Genomic DNA, 19,769 nt, shown 5'->3' with positions numbered 1-19,769 from the left:
GTATCTTAATTTTAATCAATTTTTCATCAACCAATTGCATGAGAAATACATCAAATACACAAAGCTTGAAATGTCTTTAAACGAAATAATTCAAAACGAAAAGAAAAAGGCTACTCTCTGATTATATAATCCATTATGTGCATTTCTCTCTATAGGCGCGTTCACTATACGGCGATCGTCCACTTCATCTTTGCAGCCGAGTCGACACTGTCAGAAAACACTAGTTTATTAATCAAAATCAATGCACGCGTCACCGGATTTACAAATGCACATCTTGCTTGTTGCACCCACACATATTATGTCGAAATAACGAGATATTATGTTGAAATAACATTATTAATAATAATACATATTTTAGAATATTTGATTGAATGCCGAATGTTGCGCTTGTTCAGTTAATAAAATTAAAACTCTAATTGTGATCATTAAAATAATTGAATATTAAATATTTAGTGGCCAAGTTTTGCTCATTTATTTATTTATTTATTTAAGGCATTCGTTCCAATCAACTGCCGTAGCCAAGGCCACGTCTAGTGTATATATCTATGACTTCGCACTTCTGGGTAAAGATGCGATCAGTCAAATGAAATACAATAAACGTAGGCTACAAATAAATATTACAAATTAAAATCGGTCATCCAATTTTCTAATACTATTATTTGATGACAACAATACATTTGGAAAACAAAATACAGCCATTTCTGTTTTTTTTTGTTTTTTTTAACAAAAAACCAAGCTGCACCCTTTTTTAAATTTCATCTTTCATTCCGAAAGAGAATAATGAATGAACGAAAAAGTACACGGACCTGGAGCTCGTCTCGATGTGCAGATTGTAAATATTTTAAATGATTTTATTGTGTTTTAATGTTATATGAAATGTTACCATTAGTTATTTTCTCATTTGATGTCATTATCATGAAGAAAAAAAGCACAAAAAGACATTTGTGGAAGGCATCCGAACCCGGCCAGATCAGCAAGTGCATCAAGGCAACCACGATTAGCCGGTGCACCAGCCAGCAAAGAGATTCAATGGTTCATAGGTGTAGCTCGCAGCCTCATCGCCCTATCTTCCACTCCTAAAGAGTGAACGGCAGCTATTTATATAGGGCAGATAAGGCCTGTGTTTCTCTTCGACGGTAACTGGAAATTCAAGCTGCGATTTTTCAAGTTGGATATACTCGCGCGAGCAAATACAGATGTGTTAAACACGATAAGAACACAAATTCTACCTTTATTCGTTAAACCAGTCGGTATTTCCCACAATGATTCTGCTTTGCTATTGGCCCACGTCACGATTACTAAGCGCTGCTATTGGCGGTCACGATTATTAAGAATGAAAATGAAAATTCTGTCAGTAATTACTCACCCTCATGTTGTTCCAACCCCGTAAGACCTTCGTTCATCTTCGGAACACAAATTAAGGTATTTTTGATTAAATCTGAGAGCTGGATCACTTCTCCATAGGCTTCTAAGGTCGGCCAATAGTGAGCCTACATGTGACATATAACAGAGAAGCGCTACTAACGCCTAGAGAGAAGGAAATGAATAGTGGAATAAAGTCGTTTTTTTGTTTTGTTTTTTTGCGCACAAAAAGTATTTTCGTCGTTTGATAAACTTAAGATTGAGCCACTGTAGTCACTTGGACTATATTAACGATCAGAGGTGGGTAGAGTATCCAAAAACTGTACTCAAGTAAAAGTACAAGTACTTATAGAAATATTTACTCAAAGTAAAAGTAATAATCTTAATAGTTACTTGAGTAAGAGTAAAAAAGTATCCAATGCGAGTAACTAGTTACTTCGGATCATATAGGCCTATATATATATATATATATGAAGACTTGATGCAAAAGCCTCTGAGTGCCATCTGAAATTTTCTTCTAAAACAATCATTTTTATCAAGCTCGTATATTTAAATTCAGTAATTTCACTTTAATGACAATTAATAGGTAGGCTACTTTTCATTGCCATTTAAGTGTGAACATAAACATACAAGCTTGATAAAAATGCTCTTTTAGAAGGAAATTTCAGATGGTACTCAGAGGCTTTTGCCTCTTAAGTCGTCATATATATAAAATATGATATTATTTAGATTTTGTTTATTTAAATGACTATTATTATCAGCTATCTTTGCAACAAAAACAGAAGAGAGACGTAAGCAATATTTCTGCCATCTGTATAGCTCGAAAATCATTGCCTGTCCTCTGGTTTGTATAATAGTAACTTATACAACTACATTTGGATTATTAGACAATGTCGAAATAAAGTGAATCTGCAGAGAGTTGCATTCAAAGGCATGTATTGACAGAGAAGAGTTAAGAACTCTTCACATGTGCTCGCGCTCATGACTGCTACTGAACCTGAACACACACACACACACACACACACACACACACACACAAAAAAAAAAAAAAAAAAAGTACATCGACGAATCTTCTTCTGACTGTTCTCCAAAATATAATCAAATGTATATTTCTGCAAGCATGTTTTAACTGGTTAACTATCTACGGCAGGCAAAGGCATTCGTTTTCAAGTCGAGTTCGCACGCCACTGCGCAATACACACATACACACACACACACACTACCGCGGGATGGCGGATGTTCATAAACTGTGAACAATGGGAGCTTTATTTAATGTAAATTAATGTATGTCCAAAAAACGGGTAATGTCATACTTTCTAGTATCGTGGCGTAATAATCTGTTTGGTTGTAAAATGTATTACCTGAGTGAAATGAAATCGAATATATCGTCCTGACTCCTGTGGAATCATTCATTCACAGACAGCTTACGAAGATGTTCAACTAATAAAGATCTTCATCGCTGGCAAAAATATGATGCATTTGAAGATTTGCTCTCACTTGACTGTACTGTAGGTCCACTGCCACTTCATCTAACGCTCCTGATGTGCTTAAATCTTCCTGTTACGACTCCGAGTCCAGTGTGAATTGAAATCGCTTCAGATGATTCAGTGCGTGCAGGGAACAGAATCAGGAACTGAATCATTCAAACTGATACGCGAACCGACTTAGACAGATCTGAACTTGTTTGATGAAGTCTTTGAACAGAATCGACTCAAAAGAGTGATTCATTTGTGAATTGAGCATCGCTCAAGTCCAGAAAAAAAGATACAGCGCGCTTGGAATAAACTACGCATTTAACAACACACATTGCATTAAAATAAAGTAACGAGAGGAACGTCGCCCAATGTAACGAAGTAAAAGTACTACCCACCTCTGTTAACGATGTGTTTAGTGAACTTTTCTGGGCCAGCAAGTTTCAAACCCTTAGAAGCCTGAAGAAGTCTCGTTCCGAACACATCGCGATATTTGGCATCAGTTCACGTGTGTCAGATGTTGGTAAGTAGTAAATACGCTGTCCGAATAATATGTGATATATAATGTATTTTCTGTTTGTCGATATTAATCAGATTAGCTCACGTTCAGTCACGGCATTATATCTGTCATCTCCACGGAGGCTTTGCGTTTTATTGCTTTCTAATTCAAAACAGGGTGATTAAACACTGCCTAGCTGTCACGTGACGTGCTATATAGGCCTAAAGACCTTAAATCAGTTAATCATATTCATATCAGATTAAAAGTAGTACAGTTAGTTCCAAAGTTGTATTTGTAGTAGAAGCACAGTACAAACAACATTTACCATGCTTTTACCACATTAACATTAGTTTTACTGTGGTAAGTGTAGTAAAAAGACAGTAATCACAAAACTTACCATGCTTTTACCACACTATTGGTAGTTTTAATGTGATACTTATTGTAAATGCACATTAACCACAATGCTTACCATGCTTTTACCACAGGAATGATGTAAAACAACATAATGATATTTTATTTTCTCTTTTTTCAGCTGAAAAGACCAAAAGGACCTTTCGGACTATTATTGTTTGAGGACAAGTAAACGGAGGAGACGGACAGCTGCAAAGGCAAATATTCGCAATGGTATATACATGTGTTGGTTCGAACCCTAAATCAAACATTTAACAAGCATTTGTTGTTTCTTAAACCTTTTCTCACAAAACCCATAGCCCAACCAGTACGAACATAGTCTGAAAGTCTTAATAATTCACAAGATTTAACAAGTTGTCAAATTCGTACGATACTCGTACATATTTGTATACTCGTACACACACTGTCAGAAAGTTGATATTAATTGCATTGTATTGATTACAATTAGTGATGCACCGATGTGAAAATTGTGGCCGATACCGATAACCGATATTAATATTGCTGTTATGGCCGATACCGATATTTACCGATGTCGATATCTCTGTATAGAAAACAAATTTGAATGATTATCAAATAAAGAGCTATTTTCCAAAACATTTTTTTTTTTTTTTTACTTTAGAAATGACTGATATTGGGCACCTTTACCTGTGTGCAAAATATGTCACATACGACACACATGCATTATACTGCATTGCATATACAGTAATGTGTGCTGGTCAACTTGTCTAAAATTAAGAAACCCTTAGAAAACGGTAAAAAAAACAACAACAAAAAAACAGGAATATTGTGTAAAATTAAGATAGGCTACTTTATTTATTATTCCAATATCCAAATATGATACTAAAAAATACCACAGGGAAAAGGGCTTCTATTTGTGACGTGCTGTCTTTGCGTTTGAACATTGCACATTTTAAACAGGACACTCATTAACTGAATAAATGTTAGCCAATACAAACATATTTATAGAAAACAGTTGACAATGAATAGACAGGAGTCCAATAATAGCATAACGAATCATTCTAAAAATAATAACAAGTAGCCTAGGCTATAAGACGAATCCGACATGGGCTGTGTTAACAGTAAAACGTCCGTCATTTAACGAATTTTAAAAACACGGATGGATAATACAAAATACTTTCTGATATTTTGACAGAAAAAAAACAAGCAAGAACAAAATTTAAACTTAGCCCGTCAATTTTTCATTTTACAATTATCTTCTCTCTCTGTGTGTGCGCGCGTCCGTGTTTGTGAGAGAGAGAGCTCGCGCAGCACTGATACAACGGTAGCCTACTTTTTAATCCATAAGTAACGAACGCGCTAGTTTTCATACAAAATAAATATGTAACATAATTAGGTAGGCTACTTTAGTTATTATTAATACAATAACGTAACACATGAAGGCTACGTTTCTCAACACTGAGAATGAATCAATAAACGCCTGTTTCTCCACTCGCGCTTATCAGTAATCCACAAATCACACGTGCTGTCACTTTTGAGAAAAATCTAATTCGAACGGGTATCAAATATCAAGCAATATATTCAAATATCTACGAGTCAAAAAACGATCAGTCAAAAATGTGTCATGAAGAGGAAAAAAACATAAGTCGCACTGGACTGCGTTAACAATGTTACGGACGGGACAGTTGACGTGAGCGCTCTGAAAGCGCCACTAAGACTGCTTTAAAACTTTCACAGAGACCTCAAACAGAAAGCACAAAAAGCCTGTCTTTAAATTTAATTTCGTTTTGTATTAATTGTATCTTAATTTTAATAAATGTTTCATCAACCAATTGCCTGGATTGAATTAAATAAGAAGTAAATATAGTAGAAAATATTTAATCAGGACACGGAGGCGAGGGCACGTGAACCTGGAGCGCGTCTCATAAATGAACCGAAATCTACCTGCCTCACAGACCGGAGACATATATAGAAAGCTTGAAATGTCTATTTTTAAACAGAACAATTCAAAACGAAAGAAATCAGACTGTTCTCTGCTTATGTCATCTGTATGAAATGTGTATTTATCTCAGGCACATTCACTACTGCTAAGATCGAGTCAGCATCGTCAACTTCATCTTCAACTTCACATGTCAAATATCAGCCTGTTCACATCGGCCATATTTTGACATCGGAACGATACCGATGTGTAAAAAAATGACCATATCGGCCGATATTATATCAGCGGCCGATATATCGTGCACCACTAAACTGAATAGTTGTTCTTACCTCTCCTGCAGACAGAATGCTACACTCTAAAAGTTGATCATTTACTCAGATTTGTTTTTCCTGTTATAGTTCATGTTAAAAAAAGCTTTTGAAGAATACACCGTTGTACAAATGCTTGTAATGTTAAGTATACTGTGAAAAATGATTCTTATGAATTTCTTAAACACCTGATGAATTTATTTTAAAATTCTGCAGTTTGTCCTCAAATAAAAAGAACATATGTTAAATTACACTGTGTTCATTGTTGTTTAACCAAACTTTAATGTTTTCTGAAAATACAATGTCTTTCCTATTAACCCACGTCCAAATAACAATATAATACTATACAATATTTTTTTCAGCTGGTCACTTCTTTTCTACACTACTGTGTACATCTGCAGTGAAGCTATATTGTAATTTAGTTGCTCAAATGCTCAGTACTAGTACCTAGCAGTGGTAACAGTAGTGGGTTGGTGTTTGTATATCAGTTCTAACACTGCTATTATGAGGTATCACCATATGTCATCATTCTGTTTTCTTTAGATTAGAAGATTATATGATATCAAGGGGAATGTCTATACTTAAAAATCCTGGGTGTTGTGACACTGTTTTTGCTTTTAGATCAACAAATAATAACCCAAAATGATTGTCTTGATAATGTCATGCAAAGACTTTTTTTTCCTGTCCTGGACTCGGTCTTGATTCAGACTCGAACCTCTTTGAACTCGGTCTTGACTTGGACTCGACTAGTCCTGGTCTTGGACTCGACAAAGGTGGTCTTGACTTGGACTCGACTAGTCCTGGTCTTGGACTCGACAAAGGTGGTCTTGACTACATTCTCTGTTCAAGTTAAGTAATTAATTCATTTCTAACCAAGTTTTACATTTGTACAGAATGTCCATTCCATGCGTCTCTGGACGTATTTCCAGTGGAATTTGTACCCAAGACGCGTCTGAGAAAGGTTGGCATTAATCTGTATTTCAATCTGTTAATGTTGTGTGTTCCATAAAACCGGTGAAGTTTTCATGTTATAACCGTTCTAGATTTAACTAAACCCAAAACCAGTAATACAACTTTTTTCTAAAGGAAACCTACTGCAATAACATAGTCCATTTAACAAAGCATAAACAAATATTTTGCTCTGTTGTAATGTTAAGAACTCCACATTCAGTGTATGCTAATGTGTAGGGTACTTTATTGCAAAAAAATAAACATCTGGAATGGAATTCATATTTGCTTACTGATTACAGTATGAGTACAGGCAGTGCAAAAGAGCATACGGTTAGAAGATCACACACCAATACACAAACAATGATTAATAAGGTGAAGAATTGTAAATTCATATTTTAATATAAAATATTCTGTACATTCCTACAGTGAATATAACATATAATCTAACTATATAACATGTAGAGTTCAGGTGTATATTTCCTTTGCTTCTGAATATGTTAACGGTAGTTGTTGAAGTTGCTCTTCAGTCTGAGTGGCATTTATGGGTCAGTTTTGGTTAAGATGATAAGAATCCTTAAAATTTCAGATTTCATGCTTTGATGACAAAACCTGCTGTAGTGCGGGTATGCTGGAGCTTTGCTTGTGGAGAAAGGTCTCTTTAAGTGGTGGTGAAAGCTGTCTGTTAAGGTTAGGGGTTAGTTTCTGTTGTAGTAGCATTCACCTTTCAGCACGCCACCTTTCGTTCCGTACATCCCTCGACCTGCAGCTTCCCCTGTCTCTGTCTCTGTGCTGGGGGTGTTGCTGGACCACAGTAATGACACATGAGGATGGAGGCTTTCCGTGGTGCTTTGTTAAAAGTTTTTGATGAGTTACGTTAAATGCTTTAAAAATGTAGTAATGATATGTAATGATTGAAATGTAATGATGATTTGTTTTGTAATTGGCTCTTTATTTTTACCTAATTCACAGGGACATAAAGAGGTGTTGGTGCATTGGTTGCCTTGTCCATCCTGGTAAGAATAAGTAAACCTACATGGCAACTTAATTCACCTCTGTACATTTCTGAAAATATTCTCCAGCCTTTGCTGAGGAATTTACAGAACTGTTATCAACAATTACCTCAGAGCTTGACTGTTTTGCCATTGCTGGAGATTTTAACATTCACATAGATAATGCAGAAAACAATATGGCAAAAGAAATCAAAACTGTTTTAAAAACTTTTGATCTGACTCAGCATGTACATGGACCCACACACAATCATGGACACACTCTAGATTTACTTATCAGTAAGGGTCTAAACATTTCATCGATTGTTATTAAGGATGTAGCACTGTCTGATCATTTCTGTATTTTCTTTGATATATTGATCTCTCCTGCCACTGAAGCTAGATCTGTGTCTGTCAAGAAGAGATGCTTAAATGAGAACACTAGTGTACTATTTATGAAGGCTATTTCCTTAACACCAAGCATATCTGCTGACTCTGTTGATTTTCTCCTTGATTCTTTTAACTCAAAAGTTAAAAGTGCAATTGATGATATTGCTCCTGTGAAAGTCAGGAAGAAGAGTGGCAGACAAAAAGCACCTTGGAGAAACTCAACAGCAGTGCAAAATATGAAAAGACAATGCAGAAAAGCAGAGCGCATGTGGCGGAAGACAAAACTTGTAGTCCATTATAACATCTACAAAGACAGCCTTCATGCTTTCAATATGGAACTAGGCAAAGCTAGACAGACTTTCTTCTCAAATATTATAAACTGCAATTTAAACAACACACGCACTCTTTTTGCTACTGTAGAGAGACTGACAAACCCCCCAAGCCAGATTCCCAGTGAAATGCTCTCAAACAGCAAGTGCAGTGAGTTTGCTTCCTTCTTCTCTGACAAAATCAATAATATCAGAAAGGTGATCAGCACATCATTGAGTTGCGCTGGGGTCAGACTGATCAGACCACCTGAAAAAGTAGTAACTTTGTCTGATTTCAATCAAATTGATGGCAAAATTTTGGTAGAAACCGTACAGCACCTTAAAACATCAACATGCGCTCTTGACACACTTCCCACATCTTTTTTTAAAAGTGTGCTAAACAGTTTAGAAGCAGATCTTCTAGAAGTGGTAAATGCCTCACTTCTCTCTGGGAGTTTTCCAAACTCCCTGAAAACTGCAGTTGTCAAGCCCCTCCTGAAAAAGAACAATCTGGATAAGACCATATTAAGCAACTATAGACCGATCTCAAATCTTCCTTTCATAGGCAAGATCATAGAAAAAGTTGTCTTCAACCAGCTGAACAAATTCTTAAGCTCGAATGGATACTTTGACAATTTTCAATCTGGTTTCCGACCGCACCACAGCACAGAGACAGCGCTTATAAAGATAATAAACGATATTCGCTTAAATACTGATTCAGGCAAATTATCAGTGCTGGTACTACTCGACCTCAGTGCTGCATTTGACACTGTCGATCATAACATACTTCTTGACAGGCTGGAAAACTGGGTGGGGCTTTCTGGGATAGTCCTAAAATGGTTCAGGTCATACTTAGATGAGAGAGGTTACTATGTGAGTATAGGAGACCATAACTCTGAGTGGACATCCATGACATGCGGAGTCCCTCAAGGCTCAATTCTTGCGCCACTCCTGTTCAACCTGTATATGCTCCCAATGTGCCAAATAATGAGAAAGAACCAAATTGCTTACCACAGCTATGCAGACGACACACAGCTGTACTTAGCCCTATCGCCTAACGATTACAGCCCCATTGACTCCCTGTGCTGATGCATTGATGAAGTCAACAGTTGGATGTGTCAAAACTTTCTTCAGTTAAACAAAGATAAAACTGAAGTCATTGCATTTGGAAACAAAGATGAAGTTCTCAAGGTGAACGCATACCTTCACTCCAGGGGTCAAACAACTAAAAATCAAGTCAGGAATCTTGGTGTGACACTAGAGTCAGACCTTAGTTTCAGTAGTCATGTCAAAGCAATAACTAAATCAGCATACTATCATCTGAAAAATATTGCAAGAATTAGATGCTTTGTTTCCAGACAAGACTTAGAGAAACTTGTGCATGCTTTCATCACCAGCAGGGTGGATTATTGTAATGGACTCCTCACTGGCCTTCCCAAAAAGACCATAAGACAGTTGCAGCTCATACAGAACGCTGCCGCTAGGATTCTGAGCAGAACCAGAAAATATGAACATATCACACCAGTCCTCAGGTCTTTACACTGGCTCCCAGTTAGATTTAGGATTGATTTTAAAGTATTATTACTGGTATATAAATCATTCAATGGCCTAGGACCTCAATACATTGCAGATATGCTCACTGAATATAAACCCAACAGATCACTCAGATCATTAGGATCATATCAGCTAGAAATACCAAGGGTTCACTCTAAGCATGGTGAGTCTGCTTTTAGTTATTATGCCAGCCACAGCTGGAACCAGCTTCCAGAAGAGATCAGATGTGCTCCTACAGTGGTCACATTCAAATCCAGACTCAAAACACTTTTGTTTAGCTATGCATTTACTGAATGAGCACTGTGCCGCTGTTCGTCCGACTGTACTGTACTGTATTTCATTTTATTTTTCTAAACTGTTTTAGTTATTCTTATTTCTTTTTATTATTTTAATTTCTTCTATGTAAAGCACTTTGAATTGCCATTGTGTATGAAATGTGCTATATAAATAAACTTGCCTTGCCTTGCCTTGCCTATGTCCAATTACATCTTTTGACCTTTAAAAAAACACCACATTTGTATGTCTGAAATATCCAGGAGCTGGAGCTAATCCCAGCTAGCACAGGCCAAAGGTAGAAAATCCCCCTGAACAGGTGACCAGTCTGTCACAGAGATGACACACACAATATAGCCTCTAGTTCCTGATTAACTATACCTGCATGTGCGGAGGACACTGGTGAAACCCACAGCAACACTTGGGAAACTATCAATCAGGAAATATGAAGTCATTTGTAGTCTTACATAGTCATTTTTGAATGTAAGCCCATTGTGTGTGTACAGTATAATATATATATACTGTATACTTGTCTATTCAGTAAATATATGGATATGAACAACCATATTCTCTCTAGACTAGAGGCTAGATGTACAAGGTATATTATATTAGCACATAGACACAGATTGCTCCAAATGGGCCCAGTGAGTTGAGTCTAGAGAAAGTGAAGAACCACTACTGCATTAATGCATAAGAACATTTGGTAAATACCATTGTAGAATGATCAAATATTTACCCTTGTATAGTCAAACAATGCTTTTAATAATACAAAACAGAGAAGTTTTTCAAATAATAGTGCTTACACATCCCTTCTGATCAAATTCAATTGGGTGAGAAAAAGTTATAATATATATTTAAGATGAGAGAAATTGTGGGAGGAAATAACTGTTTTGTAAAAATATTATTTGCAGTCTTATAACATTGTATATATATGTTATTATATTTTTTATTTATGCTCATTACATATATGCTCATTATAGTTCAGCTGGTGAGATAATAATGGAAAGGTTGAAGGGTCCATTTCCAGGAAACACAGAAGTGATTAAATGTATACCTTTAATACACTATAGATACACTAAATATTACAGAAGCACTTTGGTCAAGAAATACTGCAACGCTTTAATAATTATCAGACAATTTTTTTGTAAGCAAAGAAAAAAAAAAAGTTTCACTGTAATCAACAAATCTTTTGCTGCATCAGGTTAAACCCACAATGCAATCTGTCGTTTTAGTTTGATATTTAATGGGGGCAAATTTAGCAAGTTTATAGTTAACAGGGTAGCAATTGTGAACAATTTTAATAGAGAATTTAACCTTAATTTGGATTTCTTCACCACTACTACTAACCGGTTGGATGACGCATTAGTGATACTGAAAGCTGATTGGCCTTGATGGTTATATGCGGAAAAGGGCCAATTTAATTAATTTATTTATATGATGTCCGATTTATTCTCCCTTGTGGCATTTTCCACGGGTTTTAATAATAAAACTGGTCTGAAAGAATGAATATCATATTAAAGAAAACGTCAACATTACATTTTAATAAATCAGAGTCGATGTGCGCGTGCATGCGTGATTCGAATTTTAGTTGCTAATAGTTACGCATTTTATGAATTCTGCAATCTGCATGTATCCGCATTTCACGATCGACCGCTGTCTGTTGTGAATTAACGAGGAGAATTAACAGACTTTTGCTGAGACTTTCTGACTTGATCTTTCGAAGCTATTTTCTGCATTTCTGAGAAGACTTTTATTCTAGAAGGACATCGGGGGATATATCCTTTATATAGAGTTACATTTTATTTAATTACACGTTATATAATTTCTGAGAATATTTTTATTTGTTTGATATTTTTTTCAGGGGTGTATTTCTGAGGAGATTTCTATTTTATTGTGTTGTGTTGTGTTGTGTTGTGTTGATTGTATTGCAGTTTGGAGGAGGATATCGATGGCTCGCATGATGGGCGAAGGAGGTGAGTGCTTTAATTGTTCATTTATGGTTTATGGTATGATGTTGTACAATGACTGACTAACGTTACATTAATTTGAAGAACCCATTTGATCACATTTATTTGATTCCTTGCATGCGACATAAAGTTTTGAATTTGAGTAACTTAACTGAAGTAAAAATGTGTAATTGACCACAGACATTGATTACTGATTATTATTATTATTAAAATATAACTAACTATGTGATATGTGAAATATCCATCCTAAGATCACTCCAGATCCAGGAGAGCTGCTTTCCCTCAGACGGCTGCTGGTCAGGAGGTTTGGAGACCCGATTCTGATGACCGTGATCAGGATCCGCTGCCCCGAGATGGACAAAGTAAGTTACACAATTTTCTTACTTGAGTGAAAGTAAGTTACAGATACTTCTGGTCAAATATTACTCAGTTACAAGTAAAAGTTGAAATGACTGATTTTTACTCAAGTAAAAGTACAGAAGTACTTGTTTTTAAAAGTACTTAAGTATCAAAAGTAAATTAATGTCAATGCATTGTTTTATTATTGTTGTTTGTAATACTTACAGTACCTTATGCCTCTGAATCTATGCCTGCCTGCCCTCATATCAATATAAAATTTATTTCTAGAACACAGATCCTGTAGTGGGATTGAATGAGATATTGAATAAGTGCTCTCAATAACGTCCACAATAGTTTCGGACACCCTGTTTCGGGCTGTTCCCTCAAATAGTGCCCTATTTAAAGTTTTTTGGCTTTTAGTATGAATATGTCAGCCACTGTTATAAGCTAGTGTGCTCCAAAACAATGACATTTAGAAGACCAAACCAAACATTGAAAATGAAAATCAGATTGATGTCAGAATCCAACTACTTTCTACTCAAGGACCTTGACAGAAATGTAGTGGAGTAAAAAGTACGATACTTGTCTTTCAAATGTAGTGAAGTTAAAGTAAAATGTTTCCAGAAAAAATTATACTCAAGTAAAGTACAGATGCTCAAAAAGTGTACATAAGTACAGTACTCAAATAAATGTGCTTTGTTACTGTCCACCTCTGCCGCTGCCAGACCCGACCCAGACACAGAGTCAGGATCTTCCTGGATATCTGAGTTTTCTGTTTCTGTGTCCACAGGTCAGGCTCACGGGACGAAGGCGAAGCAGAACCCAGATGATGGACGTCCGTCCACTTCATCTAAACACTCTCGCAGAGGTCAGAATAGGCTTTTAATAAAGAAGTAATGGCTTAGTTTGTATTTCTATTTTCAATGGCTGATTTGTCAACTAAACCAACTAAAGTAACGGTAACACTTTATTTTGATGGTCCCTTTTGAACATTCTGTCGACTATAAGTAACTTTGCAACTACAGATGGGTCTAATAGTTGTTTTTATTTGTTTTTTCTTCATTTCAGAAAAAGCTCCAAAACGTTGGAAGAGGCCTGATTGTTTCCTCAGGTTCTGGAAGGCTTTCAAGGCTGTTTTCTGCTGCTGTTCCAGTAGTGCTGTGGATGTTGTGGAGCCTTTTATTCCTCCAGCAGATCCTGTTCCTGAACCGTCATCACCCGCTTCAGATCACTCCGGCGTCAAGCCAAATCATGGTAAATCATTATTTCTCCAACATTATTTTAAACAGTATTATCTTGTTTTCCACTCAAAATAAGGCTTGTTTTTACAGAATATTAAAATTATTTCCCCATTATAATATTATTTTCTTATTCGAACCCTAACAGTCTACTAATACTCTACTAATGAGAGTTAGTAGACATTTAAGACATGTAGAATGTCTTAAAGGGATCAAAATAAAGTGAAACCAAAGTAACAATTTGATGTGACCACTGACATTGATAATTAATATTATAAAAAAACAAAAACAGTTTTTGATGTCTGAAATGTTCCATCCTCAGGCCACTCCAGATGCTGGAGAACTGCTTCCAGAAATTCTTCTCCGTGCTTCACGTCATCCTCATCTTGTTCCCTCCCTGAGACCAATGTCGAGAGGATGTGTAGAGACCCGTGGAGTCTGAGCAGCCGAGGCTCGTACTGCGCCGAGGGGAGCTGGAGTGGCAATGGATCGGAGAGCCCAAACCAACAGGGTTTGTCCAGGTCCGACAGCCTCGAATGGTTTCTGTGTCCTCCGCTGCCGGGTCAAGTTCCTGTCGAGCCAACAGAGACATCAACTGGCCGAACTGCTCAGGGTGCCGTGGGGGCTTCTCCTGTGAACAAGAGCTCAACAAGTGAGACTGAAATAAGGCTGGGCAGTGTAAAGTCTACAGATAGAGATTTTGCTATTTCATGCATAACTGAGTCAAGTTAAAACAATACAAATAACAATAAAACAATGGATCTCATATTTTTCTGTTTGTTTTTCAGAGTCCTTTAAGTCTCTCTATAAAGTGAAAAAGATGATTGGATCCGGAGGATATGGCAGAGTGTTCCTGGGAACACGCAAATTTGATTGCAAAAAGGTAAATCTTACTGAATTGTACAAACATTTTGCTATTGCGTGCATCAAAACACATTTAAAACAATTTACAGATGGTTTAATAAGATGTTTTTTTTGTGTGTGTGCAGGTTGCCATCAAGCGGATGCGCAAGATTGACAACGATCTTTATCTTAATATTGTAAGTTGGCCAAAACCTGAATGTGTATGGAGTTGTTTAAGTGCAGATTACTGTAGTTAATACACCCGTAGGAAGCATTAGGTGTAAATGTGATCAACAAATAAGCCTAGAGGCACCAAATAACTTTGAGCTGAAAAGGCTCTTTTGAACGCATCTAAAAAGATCAAAGAATAGTACATTTCAAAATGATGTTTTCTTCAGATTTTTACCCAGCTAACCTTCTGTCTGCTTCTTCTCTCTAGCCTGGGAATCCCGAACCTCTCGTTACAGAAGTGGCGCTGCTGCTGATGATGAGGCGAGAATCCATAAGCCCCTTCGTCATCCAACTGTACCAGTGGTTTGAAGATCCTAGAGGATTCACTCTGGTTATGGAGTATCCGGAGCCCTGCGAGAGATTGCTGGACTCGATCACTTGTCAACCTTGGAATGACTGGTTCTCACAGGTCGTCATGAGACAGGCTGTGCGGGCAGTGCAACACTGCATCCATCGTGGGGTTTTCCATAATGACATTCATTCACAGAATTTCCTGATAAAGAAAGACACGCTAGAACTCAAGCTGATAGACTTTGGCTGCGGTCAGCTATTTAGTAGTGAAGGCTACGAGAGCAACATATACAGGGGTGAGCATTTTGGGAGTGTGGAAACCTGAAGCTAGTGACTTACTAATTATTTGATGATGCTTAAAAAAAAAAAAAGCTCAACGATGTGCAAATGTGTTTCTTACAGGAGCTGCGGATTACTGCCCACCTGAAGTCTTGACAGAACCACGATTCCACGCCGTCCCTGCAAATGTCTGGTCTCTAGGAGTGTTGCTGTACGAGTTGTCGAACGAATGTCTTCCTTTTCTTGATAGAACGGAAATCACACAAGCTAAAGTGACATTTCAGAACCGCAACTTATCCAAAAGTGAGTGAATAATGATGAGAACATTGATAAACACACACATAAAGCAAACGATTTGTACAGAAAGTTTAGCTCAACGTATAGCGAAAATGCCAGGTCACATGGTCATGACTAACCAGCTCTCTCCTTATTAAAATGTGTACAGACTGCAGGGATCTGATTGGACAGTGTTTAGCCCGGGATCCAGCTGAACGCCCCAGCTTTGAGCAGATGTTACAACATCAATGGTTTGATCGTGATCTACACTAGACTGGAGAAGTTGAGGAGATTCACTCAATCAGTTTCAGGTGTGTGGAAGTAGGATTATTATCTTTTGTCTTAGATTCTGGATTATTTGTAGTGAGATTTTCAAATTTGTGTTCATTGTAATGTTCTTGTTATAGTCTAATCACCTTCATTTATATAGCGCTTGATACTATACAGATTGTTTTAAAGCGGCATCCCTGTAGTAAACAGGAAAATAACAGAATCAGTAAACCAAACAGAATTCAATTCTGTTCTAGCTCTAAAAAAACATTCATGAGTTTACTTGTTCTTATACTCTTTGTTTTGGATAGGAAATAACACACTTGCTGAGAGCTCTGAGCTGGAGACTTGACCCGAAGCCAGAAGTCCAACACCAACCTGACAGAAACTCAGAGCCTGTCCACGTCTGAGCAGGTTTGGGAAGGTTGGGAAAACACACCCCTTTTACTGTGTTTTAGTTTACCGACCTCCTGGTCCTGCACGTACATTTCTTGATGATTTCTCTGAGTTTTTAACGTCTATCATCAAACTAGATCGCGTTTTAGTCCTTGGGGACTTTAATTTGCATATTGACGATCCCTCTTGTTCGACTGCAGCTGAACTGTTGACTATTATGGACTCTTTCAATTTGTACAGCATGTATCTGGCCCCACGCATAAAAAAGGCCACACGTTAGGTTTGGTTTTCTCTTGTGGCCTAAACATTGATAAACTGAGTGTTGAAGAATTTCAAATTAGTGACCATTGTTGTATTTCTTTTAATTTGTCACTTACCATGATGCCTACTGTCTGTAATGTTGTAACACAAAAACGCATCATTAGTGAGACAACACTTAGTGATTTCTCTGCCTCTTTTGACTCTCGCTCTATTGTTGAATGTGATGATGTTGATTCATTTGTGCAAAGTTTCAACAACCACTGTCTTTCCGTTTTGGATATGGTAGCGCCTGTTAAAAAGATGATAACATTTGTAGTTTTAGGAGAAAATGACAGAGCGTCTGTGGAAAAGCCACTAAATTAGAGGTACACAGACTCCATTTAAAAGACATGATGCTGGATCTGAATGAATTGATAAAGCAGGCTCGCTCAGCTTATTTTTCTAATCTTGTGTCAGGAAATAAGAAAAATCCAAAAGTCTTGTTTGACACCATTGAAAATCTTACTGCACCTTCGGCTCCTCTTGTGCCTGTGTACACACATGAGGACTGTAACAACTTTTTGTCGACTGAGCAGAATGTGTTTATTTTGTTTATTTTGTTTAACGTGTTTATATTTTATTTAACATTTGTATGTCTTGAATTGAAATGTTGCATGTATATTTGTAATAAATGTTAAAGAAAATCGTAAATGGACTTTTTCAGTTGGACTTGTTTTGGGATCCTTTATTAATTTGGATGTATTTTTTAAATTATTAATATGGATTTATTATTATGTAACAATAACAAATACAAAACAAGACAAAACAGTAACAACCTTTTTTGACCTGAGGCCGTTTTTATCATTTCTGTAAATAACTCCCATAACTTTGTAAGGATTGTAAATGTTGTGTTATCGTTTTGCTGATTTGATATATGTTACATGTAGCACACCTTTGTGGTTTCCCTTATGTACTGATATTTTTGCTCATCTATCATTACTGCCTACAGTGGTAGAGACATATTTAAAAAAAAAAAACCTTCTAGATTATGTTTCAAGCACTACAGGTCTTCGTTTAGCCACTTAATATATTAAGGTGATTTTTTTAATGTATTTCTAATATATTTTCGGTATGCGTCTAATATATTTCTAATAGTTTTCTTCCTAAAGATATTTTTGTGTTACAAATGTTGCTACATTTTGCCTGTTCTTTAATGTGCTTTTTAATGTGTTTTTTATTTGTTTTTTATTTGGTTTCCTGATGTAATTGCATTTTCACTTGATTGGTCATGTGAGTAATCATGGATGTATGTGATCATGTGATCATGCATGGCTGTATATATGGAGGTGTTTCTCCCCACTTGTTTTCATGTCTGATGAAGGGCTTGGGCCCGAAACGTTGCACGTGGTGAGCAACCATTAAAATTGCTAAGGAGCATTTTCTGGTGTGCGGACTCATTGTTTATCTTTGGATAGGAAATAACACACTTGCTGAGAGCTCTGAGCTGGAGACTTGACCCGAAGCCAGAAGTCCAACACCAACCTGACAGAAACTCAGAGCCTGTCCACGTCTGAGCAAGAATGTGTTTATTTTGTTTAACGTGTTTATATTTTATTTAACATTTGTATCTCTTGAATTGAAATGTTGCATGTATATTTGTAGTAAATGGACTTTTTCAGTTGGACTTGTTTTGGGATCCTTTATTAATTTGGATGTATTTTTTTATTATTAATATGGATTTATTATTATGTAACAATAACAAATACAAAACAAGACAAACCAGTAACAAACAATAATAGACAAAAAAGATACAAATTAAATGAAAACAATATCACAGGCAGAAAAATGGCACATCTTTCACACTGTTTACATGTCTGACATTTATGTATATTGTGACATTTGTTAAACGCTATTTATGATGGTTTATTTGTCCATCCTTGGTTGTCAGTGATATATTGACTCACTCACTCACTCATCGCCATCTACTGGTGTAATGATGGAACAGAGAGGAGAAGAAATCAGGAAAGGACTCTGAAATATGAGTGTTTTTGGTGCTAAACAGACACTGAACTGGACAACACTATTATATCACATAATAAACTATTATCTTAAGTCATTAGTGCAGTTCATGATAAGAATCATATTAATAAAAATAAGAGTTACACACCTGGCTATTCGTGCCCACACACAGATTGATTGGCATTGGAGGAGTTTCACTTTTATATTTTATACACTTTTTTATATTTAGTTTCAACAAAATATATGAAATATATGGTCTTTCATGCGGAGACTCTCCTCGTGTGTTTGCAATTTGAATATAATGATGCATTTAAAAGTTAATGGCTAAACGTATCTTTACAAAAGTTCACAATGCCGCTGCAGATGCAATATAATGTGGACAACATTGAAAAAATACATTTTCGTCAGGTTAGATACTGATAATTAATCACTCAAACCCCTTTATCTAAACCTCTCTACATAACCGCCGGACTCGCGCTCCTCCATGTCTGTAGTTTTTTAACACTTTTCACTCGTGTTTGTAGTTCTAACCGAATCCTCGTCCAACGCGCGATGGGTTGTGGGTAATATTAGCCGTGCGCATCGATCTGCACTTCGGATTCTGACCGGAAATAGTAGACCATCCGTGTATCTTTGGAACACTCATTTCAACATACTACGATTTGGGACGTACTAATTCTATTTTCGAATACTTTTTAGGACGGATAGTATGCGAATTGGGACGCACCGGAGGACTTTTGACCTGATTACGCACCGCATTATGGGGACATTTGGGTTTATGAGGACAGAGGCCATGTCCTCATAAATCCGACAGTGTACATGATCTTGAGGGGCATATTGTCACGTGTGACAATTTTTTCACCTCCTATGCTCTTGGCACAGAGCTCTTACGAAGAAAAATAAGGATGCGAAAAAACAAGGCAGAGCTCCCAAGTGCATTGGTGACAAGTGGAAACAGGGCTCCTTTTT

General features: G+C 36.7%; 1 long non-coding RNA gene across 1 annotated transcript in view; it reads left to right on the top strand.

Moving 5' to 3' along the window:
- The first annotated feature begins 3,319 nt into the window (after positions 1-3,319).
- Positions 3,320-19,769, top strand: part of LOC309488379 — a 126,478-nt gene continuing 110,028 nt past the window's right edge. The window contains exons 1-2 of the long non-coding RNA XR_014202100.1: positions 3,320-3,357; positions 3,866-3,957. This is a non-coding gene — a long non-coding RNA (uncharacterized lncRNA). The remainder of the gene's footprint in view (positions 3,358-3,865; positions 3,958-19,769) is intronic.

Source organism: Leuciscus leuciscus (assembly GCF_965113295.1).
Source record: "Leuciscus leuciscus genome assembly, chromosome: 23".
NCBI classification, from domain to species: Eukaryota; Metazoa; Chordata; class Actinopteri; order Cypriniformes; family Leuciscidae; genus Leuciscus; species Leuciscus leuciscus.
This window is presented reverse-complemented; position numbering and strand designations above follow the sequence as displayed.